At 51.1% G+C, this 12002-nt stretch overlaps 1 protein-coding gene and 1 long non-coding RNA gene across 21 annotated transcripts in view; one reads left to right on the forward strand and one right to left on the reverse strand.

Annotated features, from left to right (window-relative positions):
- Positions 1-3327: 3327 nt before the first annotated feature.
- LOC130874891 (uncharacterized) lies at positions 3328-9042 on the reverse strand. The gene is made up of 5 exons (XR_009057153.1): positions 8866-9042; positions 7358-7535; positions 5701-5894; positions 4379-4495; positions 3328-3742 (listed from the first exon to the last, which is right to left on the reverse strand). It is a non-coding gene; the product is annotated as an uncharacterized LOC130874891 (long non-coding RNA).
- Positions 9043-9130: 88 nt separating this feature from the next.
- The window catches only part of Nfasc (neurofascin), a 165429-nt gene continuing 162557 nt past the window's right edge, over positions 9131-12002 (forward strand). For 16 of the 20 annotated variants that reach the window (XR_009057131.1, XM_057769531.1, XM_057769539.1 and 13 more), the window contains exon 1: positions 9131-9252. The gene's annotated coding sequence lies outside the window, so the exon portion shown is untranslated. Of the gene's footprint in view, positions 9258-11718; positions 11884-12002 lie in introns of those variants that run through there. The other 4 variants (XM_057769532.1, XM_057769534.1, XM_057769533.1 and 1 more) reach the window with 4 other exon arrangements.

Below are 12002 nucleotides of genomic sequence, written 5' to 3' on the forward strand. Positions count from 1 at the left end.
CTGGTTATAGAACTAGAGACAGGCACAGTAAGTACTATGCTTTTAGCTGGCTTGCTTGTTTGCTTTTGAGACGGAGTTTCTCCATGTAGCCCAGGCTGTCCTGAAACTCACTCTGTAGATCAGACTGGCCTCAAACTCAGAGATCTGCCTGCCTCTGCCTCCCGAGTGTTGGGACTAAAGGTGTGCAGCATCTGTTTTTATTTTAGTATAAGAATCTATAATTACTCACGAGTCAGATTATAAACCTCCCTCCATCTCACTCCTGCCCTGGGCGATATGATGATCCACAGACACGTGTCACGTGTTGACAGTACCGACAACCGCACATTGGAAGGCACAAAGCAGGAAAGCCTGGGCCAGAGCACAACCTCATTCCCTTCCGTCCTCTCCCATCACCCTACCCTCTGCCTAGCGGCAAAGCCCTGCTCCCAAGCTCTCTGGGCCCCAGGCTTCGATGGCCTTTTCTGTTGCTGCTGGACACAAACAAGTCAGTCTTGGGGCTGTCCTCTCCCAGGATAGAGCAGCAGAAAAGCACGTCCCAGGAAAGGAAGGATGGAAAGTGGGTTAGAGAGGAAGCGGCCATCCAGACACATGGCCTGGCCCACAGGCCACTGAGTCAGCATGCTGCACAGGACAGTGAGTAAAAGGTCTGGGCAGGTACCCAGAGACTGAGCTGTTGCTGGCATCTGGAGGAGACACTGATGTTGGCAACCAGGGCAGGTTCTAGAAAGGATAGCATCTGGGATGTGGCGGCAGCAGCCACTACGTGGGTGGGTGTGGGTCACCAGCCATGTTTAATAACTCTGTCTCTCATTTTCCTAAATGCCAAGTGCATTCTGGAAGTCACAACAGAGATTCTAGACTGGAAGTGGCTGTCATAGGTATACATGTGTGAATGAGTGACTAAGGGTAAGCGTGGGGGTGGGGGCTAGCTCAGACTAGCTTACAGAACCAACCACTGAACACAGGGCTTTGGGAGGCTTCAGGAAACAGAGACCTAACTAGAAATTAAACTGCAGAGCCTTAAAGTTAAACAAGCATATATATTAAAAAGTAGCGATGTTGGGAGTCTAACATTTGCCTGGCATACATGAAGCCTCCAGTTAGATCACCAACACTTCAAAAGGTAGAAATCATTTAACTCAGCATTTTCTAGTTATTTTTCCATTTTGCTCCTGGCTATGATCTCAATGTTCTTTCTGTCTCTGGTGTCTGACTGGTAAAAATGCGGAAGAGCAGTGAGACTCGGACCTCCCCATTTGACAAAGAGTGACATCAAGGTAGGTCTTTGAAAGGGGTCTCTTCGGGAGAATTTACACCACAGAAATTGGAAGACAATGTGGAAAACAGGCTTCTTTGTATCCAAAAAAAATGAGATATTAAATATTCACTGTGGACTGTTTCTCATAATGAGTATACACAGACACAGACAGACATGCACACAGGCACACAGACATATAGACAGAGACACACACACAGACATGCATACAAACACACAGACACACACACAGACATACATACACACAGACACACACACAGACATACACACACAAACATATACAGACACACAGACAGACATACAAACAGACACACGCAGAGACACACACACAGACATACACAGAGACACACACTCACAAACAGATACAGACTCATAGACACACACAGACATGCACACAGGCACACACACGCAGACAGACACACACACCAGGGGAATGTGTGAGAAGCCCTTGTTCATTCTTAGAGTTTTAAATCTGATCTCTGTCAGGACAGGAGGAAACACTAGCTGGGGTTCCTTCCTCTCTCTAAAACCCGTACCTCTTGCAGAGCAGTCCCACCTGCTCGTGGTACTTGGATCTTAAAAAGTAGAGGCCCCCAACGGCCCTTGAAAAGCTGCTCAGAAGCTTTGCCTACCCTCCTTAGCTGGTGGCTGCTCATTAGTTCATTAAAAACGCCCCCTTGGCTAAAAGCATTGGCCCAGCTTCGCTTGGTCCCGGCTCCAATAAGGGAGGATGAGAACCCAGTCTGAGCCTGCATTACCTAGCAGACTGATAACTTTTCCCAGTCTCGACTTCTGGGAAGGAAGAAGCTGGCTCACTGGGGTAAGATGGATAGATAGAAGTTGTTATTTACAAAGCCATGTTACTTAATAGAGAATTCTTAGTTGCTAGTTACTTCTTGGAGGGCCCTTAAAGAGAAGCCTGAGCAAACAGTTCGCAGTTGTGAAAAATTCCCATGTACTAGAAGCCCACAGCATCCCACCTGCTGGGCAGAGCTGCTTTGGTGTGTGTGTGTGTGTGTGTGTGTGTGTGTGTGTGCGCGTGTGTGTAGGGCATCCATGGGGAAGGACAGGCCACCCGCGTGCTGAAGCCACTGAGTCAGGTGTTCAGCTAACATACCTGAAATCCAGCATTTCAAACAGGCTCCCTCTTCTGTCACCCCATCCCTACCCCCAGGGTTTCTGCATTACTAGATCAGCACTAGTTGTAAACTGGTCCACAGGTCAGCCTAGCTGCTCCTCTTAGCTCCTGGTCCCACTCTTACAATCCCGGAAGGCAGTAGGAACAGGGCAGGAGCGAATGGTATTAGCAGAGGGGCTGGGGCTACAGCTGGTTGGCCTGTACCCTAGCTTCACAGAGTGAAAGGAGGCCTCTCCTTGCCCCAGCATGTGGAGTCTGGCACAGAGGAGGGACATTGCCACTGGAATGTGTGATGTATGGTGTGTCTGTGTGTCTGTGATGGGGACACATCCCATTTCTGTGGTTTCTGGAAAGCCATAGGTAAGGGCCTTGTAAGGTTCACCTTTCTGGAAAATCCTATGGCTGCTCGGGAAACACAGACACTCTGTTTTGCTGTGTTCCCTTCTCCAGTAGGTTTTGTCTACTATGTTTACTTCTTTGGAAGATAATTCCAGCAAAGCAACGCACATCTCACATGCAAGAGAAACGGCCATTAGTTTCCTGGTGACCAGGGCAGTCCAATCTCTTTCTATTTCCTTCCTCTGCTTGAATCATTATCTAACTGATGACACCTAATCAAAACCTGTTTACTTCCAGGGGCAGGAGGGATAGCTTGGTGGTTAAGAGAACATACCGTTCTTGCAGGGGACAAAGTTTCATTTCCAGCACCTGCATCAGTGGCTCCTAGCTGTCTCTACTTCTAGCCCCCGGAGATGTAACACCTCTTCTAAACTCCAAAGGTACCTGTGTTCACGTGCACATTCACATGTACGCATGCACAAGCACACACACGTGCACACGTGCACACACACGCACAAACTTGAAAAAACAAAACTTTGACCACATTTAGAATTTATTTACTGGTGGGAACTTTTAAATAATCTGTTTAAATAATCTGTTTAGATTACAGGTGGTATAGTCTTTGACCAAGAACTAACCTGACAGCAGACGCAAGGGAGACCCTCACTCTTACAGGCCCTGTGTAAACAGTTGTGAAGTTGGGCACTGGAAAGCTCCAAGTGATGCTTGTCATAACGGCATCCAGTGCTTTCTGTGGCATTCTTCAGTCTGGGTTGTCCAGTATAATAGCCAACAGCCACGGGTGGCTTTTGTGCATCCTGGCGGTGTGGCAGCTGTGACTGGCGAAGTGAGTTTTTTATTTGAGTTTGTCTGCTTTTAAGCTGTGGTCACCAATATTGTAGCAGCTCTGAGCTCATTCATGGCTCCATTTATTACCCAGCAGCACCAATAGCGCTTCCACTGTGATCCGTGTGCTGAGTTCAGCCCTATGGATACAGACAGGGAGTTAATCCCCCGCTCCCAGAACTCACAATCTAGACACCCACCATGCCGAATGCTAGGGGGGTTGCTAACTGTGTTCCCTCTTGCTGCAGCACAGAAGAGGGTGGGGCTGGCAGGGCAAGAGATTTTCCCTAAGAAATGCTTGGGCTGTGTCTTAAAATAGGACGGATCCATAAAGATAAAGTGGGCAAGAGATTCCGGAAGCTTTTCTGGATTTTAACTGCTTGGTTTTGACGCAATAGCTATCTTTGTGGTTGGCAATGCGCGGCTGTGTGAAGTCCACCAGCACGGCTGAATGGCAGACGGTTTGAGCGGGAGGACCTCGCTCTGTCCTATGAGCCAGAGTCCCACTTTAGAGCTTAGGCTGGCCTCAAACCTGCCATCCTCCCGCGGCAGCCTGCCTGTATTAGCCCCAGTGGGAGATCTAGAAAAAGTTTCTTCAATAGGGGTTAACACCAGGATTCCCAGCTAGGAAGAGCGCTTGCTCAACCTCTGTCCAGGGTTGGATGTGTGAGGTAACCTGCCAAGACATCCATGCTCCAAAGCCTTCTAAAAGTCAGGCCATGTGTACTTAGAGAGCGTAAGCTTGCTGCCAGGCTTCTTTTGGTGGGGTGGGTCACCTGCGGCCGCTGTTGACAGAGGTGTGCACGCCCCTCACAGACAGTAGCCAGAGCAGTTCTCCACAATGCAGTTATATCCCGCCAGAGATGCAGGGCAGCTCCACACAGTGGCTTGCCCTAGGAACACGGGCACAGGCTGGAGTCAGCGCAGGGAAGGCTGTTTCGAGTCCCGCCTCGTGTTCACTGCCTTCTCTCCTCTTTCTCCCTCTTTTCCTTCTCTTCACCCCTGTTCCCTGACTTCTACCCCTCTCCCCCGCTCCCCTCCCTTTCTTTCCCTCTCCTCCCACTTCACAGCCAGGCCCCACCAGGAGTGATATTTCACCTACTCCACATGCCTGCAGAGGACTCTGCCTCTGGGAGTCTGGGCATATGCTTGGGAAGTGACTCATGAGCTCAACAACATGCTTGCCCCTAGCAGTGGTAGGCCGGAGCCATATCCCAAGGCATACCTTGGTTTTTCTCTTTCTTTCTTTCTTTCTTTCTTTCTTTCTTTCTTTCTTTCTTTCTTTCTTTCTTTCTTTCCTTCCTTCCTTCCTCCCTCCCTCCCTCCCTCCCTCCCTCCCTCCCTCCCTCCCTCCCTCCCTCCCCCTCTCTCTCTCTCTCTCTCTCTTTCTTTCTTTCTTTTTTTCCTGTCCAAGCAGGAAATAGGAAAGCATTCAGTCAGAAAGATGCCCTGACCTCTGCCTTCCCTACAGTGAGAGTGGAGAAGTCAGAGCACCTCTGAAATGTCTCAGAAGGGAGGTGCTGAGGTCTTGTGGAAAACCAGGCTCTGCTTGCATGCTGCTGCTCTGGGTGAGGGGAGATGGGGACAGGTCAGCGGTTGCCTAGCTAACTAGGGGACATCTCAGAACTGAGTCCTGTTTTCCCACCCTTCTATCCTGCGTTCTACACAAGCTGGGCTGTGACGCTTCCTCCCAGCTCAAGGTAGGAGGTTCTGAGGAGAGTCAGGAACAGAGACTGGGGGGGGGGGTGGAGTTCAGGATCCTCGGAGTGGGGTGGGCATGACGGCATCATTGCCTTGTGACTCCCCCTGCTTTTCTGTAATGTCAACAGAGCTGCCCTTTTGTGTCCCCCAAACAAACCACTACTTGGCTTGTTTTCCCACACCTTCAGCCAAGCACTATGCCAGCTCTGTGTGGCTGTCACTCTGCTCTAGTTCTTCCTCATGACGTCAGTAAATTTGCCCTGGTGAGCCATGGCAGGACAATATGCGGTGCATGGGAATGAAGCTCACCATAGCCTAGGAGACCTTGACTCCCCCACCTCTGCTTCCTTTAGTACAGTGAATAAATTTTAGGGGGTAGCCCACAAATCATGCTCACCTCAGCAGTTTGCTGCAGGACTCGAGGTGCTCATGAGAGCTAGTGTGTGACCGTAGTCTGTCACGGTGAAGGGCACAGAGAGGCAACAGGTGCTGTCGTATCCAGAAAGCCCCAGGAGCAACATCCGACTATCCCGTCTCAAAGGGTCTGAACAGCTCCCATTTGTCCAGGGATCCTATGTGAGGCTTCAGCCGCTGTGACGTTAGAGTTTTTTGTTTGTTTGTTTTTAAGGGACTTGGTCCCTTTGATTTTGCTGGCAGGGGCAGGGATGTTGGTGCTATCCTTCTGGAGTGGTGCTGGACTCCCACCTACCATGCTTCAACACAGACCACTGAGTATGGCTCAAAGACCCCAGGAGATGCCCGTGTTTATAAGGCAGTGCATTCTGATGGCCTAGAAGGCCCAGAGGAACCAAGAACAAACAAAGCAAGGGCCTCCAAGTCAATCCTCTGCCTCTTTCTCCCCTGTAGCAACCCCCTAGAACCCCTCAGGCCTCTTTCCTCACTAGTGAGTGGGTAAAACGATTTGCACCTTACTGGCTCCTTCTAAGGATTAAGTGACAGAGACTGGGTCCCTCCTGGTCCCCTTACTTCTCTGATCTAGTTTCCTCATCTGGACCAGGCCATCACTTCCTCTTGTTCCTATCCTTGTTCCAATTTGCTTTTATTTTTCTGTCAACAAGAGAAACCGCTCTGCCAGTGATCACTAACATTTATTTATTTTGGTTTTTCAAGACAGAGTTTCTCTCTGAGCTTTGGAGCTTGCCCTGGAACTTGCTCTATAGACCAGGCTGGCCTTGAATTTACAGAGATCTGCCTGCCTCTCCTTCCAGAGTGCTGGGATTAAAGGTGTGCGCCGCCACCACCTGGCCTGTCACTTTTAATCTGAGATCAGTGTCATGCACCAAAAGCTGCTGGCTGCCCCAGGTTTGTGCGTTATCACAGCGTCAAGTCACTGCCTTCCCATACCACACTCAGTATCTGCGTTTACACACCTCTGTTTCTTCAGGTCAGATTCCTTTTTAAATATTTATTTGTATTATTATTATTATTATTATTATTATTATTTTTTTTTGGTTTTTCGAGACAGGGTTTCTCTGTGGCTTTGGAGCCTGTCCTGGAACTAGCTCTGTAGACCAGGCTGGTCTCGAACTCACAGAGATCCGCCTGCCTCTGCCTCCCGAGTGCTGGGATTAAAGGCGTGCGTCACCATCACCGGGCTTTTTAAATTATGATTAGTGTATGTGTGTGTGTGTGAGAGAGAGAGAGAGTATATGTGAGTGTGTGTGCGAGTATGTGAGTGTGTGTGTGTATGCGCGCGTGCGCGCAACTTGGTGTCCAGACTGACAGGTAGGCAAAACACCTATACATATGAAATAAAATAAATTAATCTTCACAAAAGAGAATAAAAAGAAAATAAGTAAATTACTAATTTTCCAGCTCTGGTGTGGTGATGATGACGTTTGGAGTCCAGCAGAGGCCTTGGGAGTAGATGCCATAACTGCTATGCATTACCACTTAGAGAAAGTTGCCTCCTTTATACAGTAAGATGCGTTCCAGAACTGGGGCTCCTAGGATGGATGAATTCTCTATTTCATGGACCAGCCACCACTGGACACAGTAGTAGAGGTGGTTGGGATCCTGCCCTGCATACAGACCTGAGTTACCCAAGTGTTTTAAGTGTCTTCCTCCAAGTCTTCTGAGAGTTCATCAGGGTCTGGGGCTCACCAGGGGCCAGGAGCAGCACACACACAGTTTCCAGAGTTCTCCTCTTCCGAGTTTTCCAGACCTTGACTCCCCTGGTTGGATTGACTGGCTCCTTGGTGTCACCTGGCTCTGGTGGGATGGAGACTCATTCTCAGGACTCATACCAGGGTGATGCCGAAAGCTGATTTTTGTTTGTTTGTTTTTATTTTTCAAGATAGGGTTTCAGGGCTGGAGAGATGGCTCAGAGGTTAAGAGCACTGACTGCTCTTCCAGAGGTCCTGAGTTCAATTCCCAGCAACCACATGGTGGCTCACAACCATTTGTAATGAGATCTGGTCCCCTCTTCTGGCCTGCAGGCATACATGCAGACAGAACACTGTATACATAATAAATAATCAATCTTTTAAAAAAAAATAAAACAGCACCTCAGTGTGTTTTTTTAAAAAAAAAAAAAAAAGATAGGGTTTCATATATATACAGGTTTTGGAGCCTGTCCTGGAACTCACTCTCTAGTCCAGGCTGGCCTCAAACTCACAGAGATCCACTTGCCTCTGCCTCCCAAGTGCTGGAATTAAAGGCGTGCGCCACCAGCACCTGAAATGCTGATTTTGAGAGAGTTGATGGTTTGTATGTACGGGAGCCCTGAAAATAAAATATTTGCCCAGGATTCTGTCAGCTAGGGGCAGTCTTGCGACCAACCTTTCCAAGTCGGCCTCCCTCCCTTCCCCCTGGCATAGTCTTTGTCCCATATCTGTAACTGTGGGGTTGGAAGCTCTAGCTAAAGAGACCAGCGTTTTGTCAGTGGGCGGGTGAGCCTTTACTGAGCACAGGCTTTGTGTGGGGCAGGAAGGATCTCATCCTGTTTTTTTTTTCCCCCTGAGCCTACAGGTTGGGGGCGGGGCTGAGGCAGGCAGGTGGGGTCAGGTCCAAGAGAAGGTGGTACCGGGTGTGAGCACAGAAAGGGTCTCAGAGGGTGCTGCCTAGGCGGCTGTAGTTTTGAATGGGGAGTTGAAAGAGGGGACTCTTTCAAGACTAAGATTCTGATTGGCCTTCTTACTGTTTTGAGGCGGTGCACACTAGCTGAGGCCTAATCCATTCTCCTCACCGAGGAGGAGGAGGAGGGATCTCAGCAAAGATGAAGCCCACTTGCAAGCTCATACCTGCTCAGTGACTGAGGCAGAGCTAACATTTAAATATGTGGTCTCCAGGTTCAAAGCTTTTCCACTCTAACTTAAATCTGGGACAGTTTCCCCTGGGCAAAACAAGTCTTCCAGTTTTAAGACAAGACCCGACTGCATTTCTCTCGAGGTTTTTCCCTTGTCAGCTTCAGATGGGCAACTCGTCCATCAACAGATGAAATGTTCTTGGAGGGTAAGTCATGAGCATTGCCGAGCTAGACCCTCCAAAGCCGTGGACAAATTCCTGGCCTTAAAAAGTCATGGATAAAGGGGTCACTTACGGGCGAGATACACCACAGTTCTGGCTCCAGGTCCTGCGACACTGAGCGCCACTCTCCGGAAGGAACATCCAAGATTAAGTGAGAAAACAGGCTTCCCAGACACCGGCTCTGCGAATTGCTCCTTAGCGCGCTGGTCGGGTGGTGGCACCTGAGCATCTTTCGGTGCTACTGGGTCCTTGTCCCAGGTCCTCGAGCGCTGGGAGGAGTTCGGGGGCGCGCACGCAGGCCGTCGGGGACGCGCCGACCGCCCGGGGGCGCGCACGGACTAGTCTCTGCCCTAATGCGGCGGCTGGCAGCGAGAGGCGCTGCAGGGGACGCGGGGGAAGTGACGGCTACGGCAGCGGACATCTGGGACTGCGCCCAGGGCTGGAGCCGGAGCTCCTGGAGGTAAGGTGAGCGCGGACACCCGGTAGGGTAGCAGAACAGGGTCGCGGAAGCCCATGGAGCGGCATCCCCTCGATCCCGCCCTCCTTTCTGCATCTGCATCCCCCGACCTGCCCCATCCCCCTCCATCTACATCCCTGTGCCTTTTTCCCTCTGCACAGCCACCTGCCCGGAATCCACCGGATTCTGGCGATATCTCTCCCACCTCAGCTCCCATCCCTCTCTACTCCAACATCTTTTCAGACTCAGTTGGCAACCTCCTATATTCTATCCCTCTTCCTCCCTCTCCCCCGTTCCTCTCTGCCTCAGCCTCATCTTTTGAGTCCTGCCCTCCCCCATGCTTCTTCTCTCCACACCTTTTCAGTTCCCCATAGCATCTATGTCTTCCTGCCCCACCCGTGGTCCCTTTGCTTGCCCTCCTTCATCCTTTTCTATCTCCTGACTCAGTCCCCTTGTGTCGTGCTGGTCTCCATTAGCTCCTTCCAGTTTATCCTCCGTGACTCCCCCTCTGCATACTCTGTCCCGATCCTTTCTCAGCGGCTGCCTTGTTTCCTCACGCGGTACACTCCCTCTGGAGCAGCTCCTCTCCTCTCCTTGGCCCCTAGCTGGCCTACGACCCATCACCTTCTCCACCTGCCCTTCCCGGTGGTGTAGACCTGTGCGGATGAGGCTTGTACTCAGCCTACCCACTCATGTGTCGACCCAATCTGCCACAGAGGCCTAGGGTTCTGCTGGCCAGGTGTTCACTGCTGTGGGTGCAATCCCCTTAAAGCCCTTTGCTGCCTGTTTGAACCTGTTCATAGCTTGCAGAGGGGGAGAGAGAGGGAGAGAGAGAGAGAGAGAGAGAGAGAGAGAGAGAGAGAGAGAGAGACATTTGGGTTAGCAGGCCTCTGTGTGGTCCTCTCCTTTCCTGAAACTGTTCAGGTTTGTTTCCTAGATAGGCTCGGGAGGGCAGGAGACTGGAGGAAGAGGCAGGTCCAGGATAATGAACCGCAGGCTCCTGAGAATTGGAACCCTGGGCTGCAAAGGCCTGGCAGAGGAGCCTGAGTGGAGGGCCTGGGAACTAGGGGTCTTAGCAAGGATTCTCCCTCAGCTTCTGGCATCAGGAGTAGTCATGAGTGTGGCCCATGGCTGGGCCGGGAGTGGGCAGAGTGCTGAATCACCGAGATTCTGGTCCCTACAACAGCCCCTCTCACTCCCTGAGCCAGGGGTCTGCTTTTGGGTCCTTCCTTGGCTTCTGTCAGGGTCTCTGTGTGTGTGGTGTTGGACAAAGATGCCTCCTCTAAGTCTAGAGGAGGGGATGACAATATTCCTCTCCTTGCCTTTCTCTTTTCCTGTTAGGAGGCCCTGGTGAGTCTCCTCTAACCTTGGAACTGAGGTGAGCCCTGCTGGGCCCAGATCCAATCTCCAGCAAGGCAAGGGCAGGCCACAGCCTTTGAGACCTGGGTTGGTAGGAGTTGTGTGGTCTGAATAGGGCCAGAGTCTGGTAGGTTCAGATCCCAAAGCACTTAAGCCTACATGGGAGCTGCCCTGGGGAAATGTGTGGAGCCAGGAAGACATTGGCGATCAGAATCCTACCAAATGTGGCTGTCGGGCAGACAGAGGAAAGAGGGAAGAGCTCTGTGCTCCCTTTGGTCAAGGATCAGGGAGAATTGCATGGAGGAAGGGAGGCAAAGGAGAGAGAGACGGAGTTGCTGCCCATCTAGTGCATTCTACCTTCTTTCCTGACGAAGCCAGCTCTTCGGAGAGAAAAAAAAATTTCTACCTTCAGTCTTTGGATTAAGCTGAAGGTGTGTGTGTGTGTGTGTGTGTGAGAGAGAGAGAGAGAGAGAGAGAGAGAGAGAGAGAGAGAGAGAGAGAGAGAGAGAGAAAATATGAATCGCTGAGAAAAAAGACACAACCCCAGGAATTGTGTTTACTTTTGTAAAATAAGGGCCTGGCCTCCCACTTCCCCGTCTTAGAGCCTCCTCTGAAATTCAGAGGCTTCACGGAGGTGGGTAGATACAAACCACAGCTTGGCCCTGGTTGGAATACTGAGGTACTGGACACCGCTAACTGATATGTGGGTTGTGGTAGTTCTCTATGGCCCTCAGACCGTGCTTAGCCAGGGGACATGCTGTTGGAAAACTGACTACCCCGGCTTTGTCGCCCTTCTCTGTCCCCTCCCATCACCAGTGGGGGCAGGGCTGGAAGCTTCCCCTGGCATCAGGGCCTCCAGGCTGCCAGCTTTTCCTGCTATCGGAGAAGCATCACCTGCAGCTGTTGTCGGGAGCTGATTGGATCAAGGCTCTGACGTTGAAAGGCTTGATTGGGGCTCAGGTCAAACGGAGGAGGGGGTTCTGATAACAGCCTACATATTTCCCAGTTTTGTGCAACAAATCTCTCAGCCCTCACTCCCTTGTTTGGCATCACAAAAGCTACAGAGAGTTAAATCCAGGCACACCAACGGCAGAGCCAGTCCCCTGGAGAGCTGGGGAAGGACCTGCCGATTGGGCTTCGCTGACTGGCTCAGGCGGAACCGCGTGCAGGAGTGACTCCCTGTGGACTGGAGCAGGCTTGGCTTACAACGGCCGATCCTCTCAGCGGCACGTTGAGGAGGTGGCTGAGATCCGAAGGTTCGCTTTTGGCTTTCAGGTGGGGCAGATCGCAGGAGGGTCCTGCTTTTGCCGTGACGTGGGGACAGGATGCCTCTGTTCATCTGTCCAATCTGCTCCCACTTCTCTCCCTGGCTGGTGAGATCAGAGATCTCTGAG

This window comes from Chionomys nivalis, chromosome 5, assembly GCF_950005125.1.
Source record: "Chionomys nivalis chromosome 5, mChiNiv1.1, whole genome shotgun sequence".
Classification (NCBI taxonomy): domain Eukaryota; kingdom Metazoa; phylum Chordata; class Mammalia; order Rodentia; family Cricetidae; genus Chionomys; species Chionomys nivalis.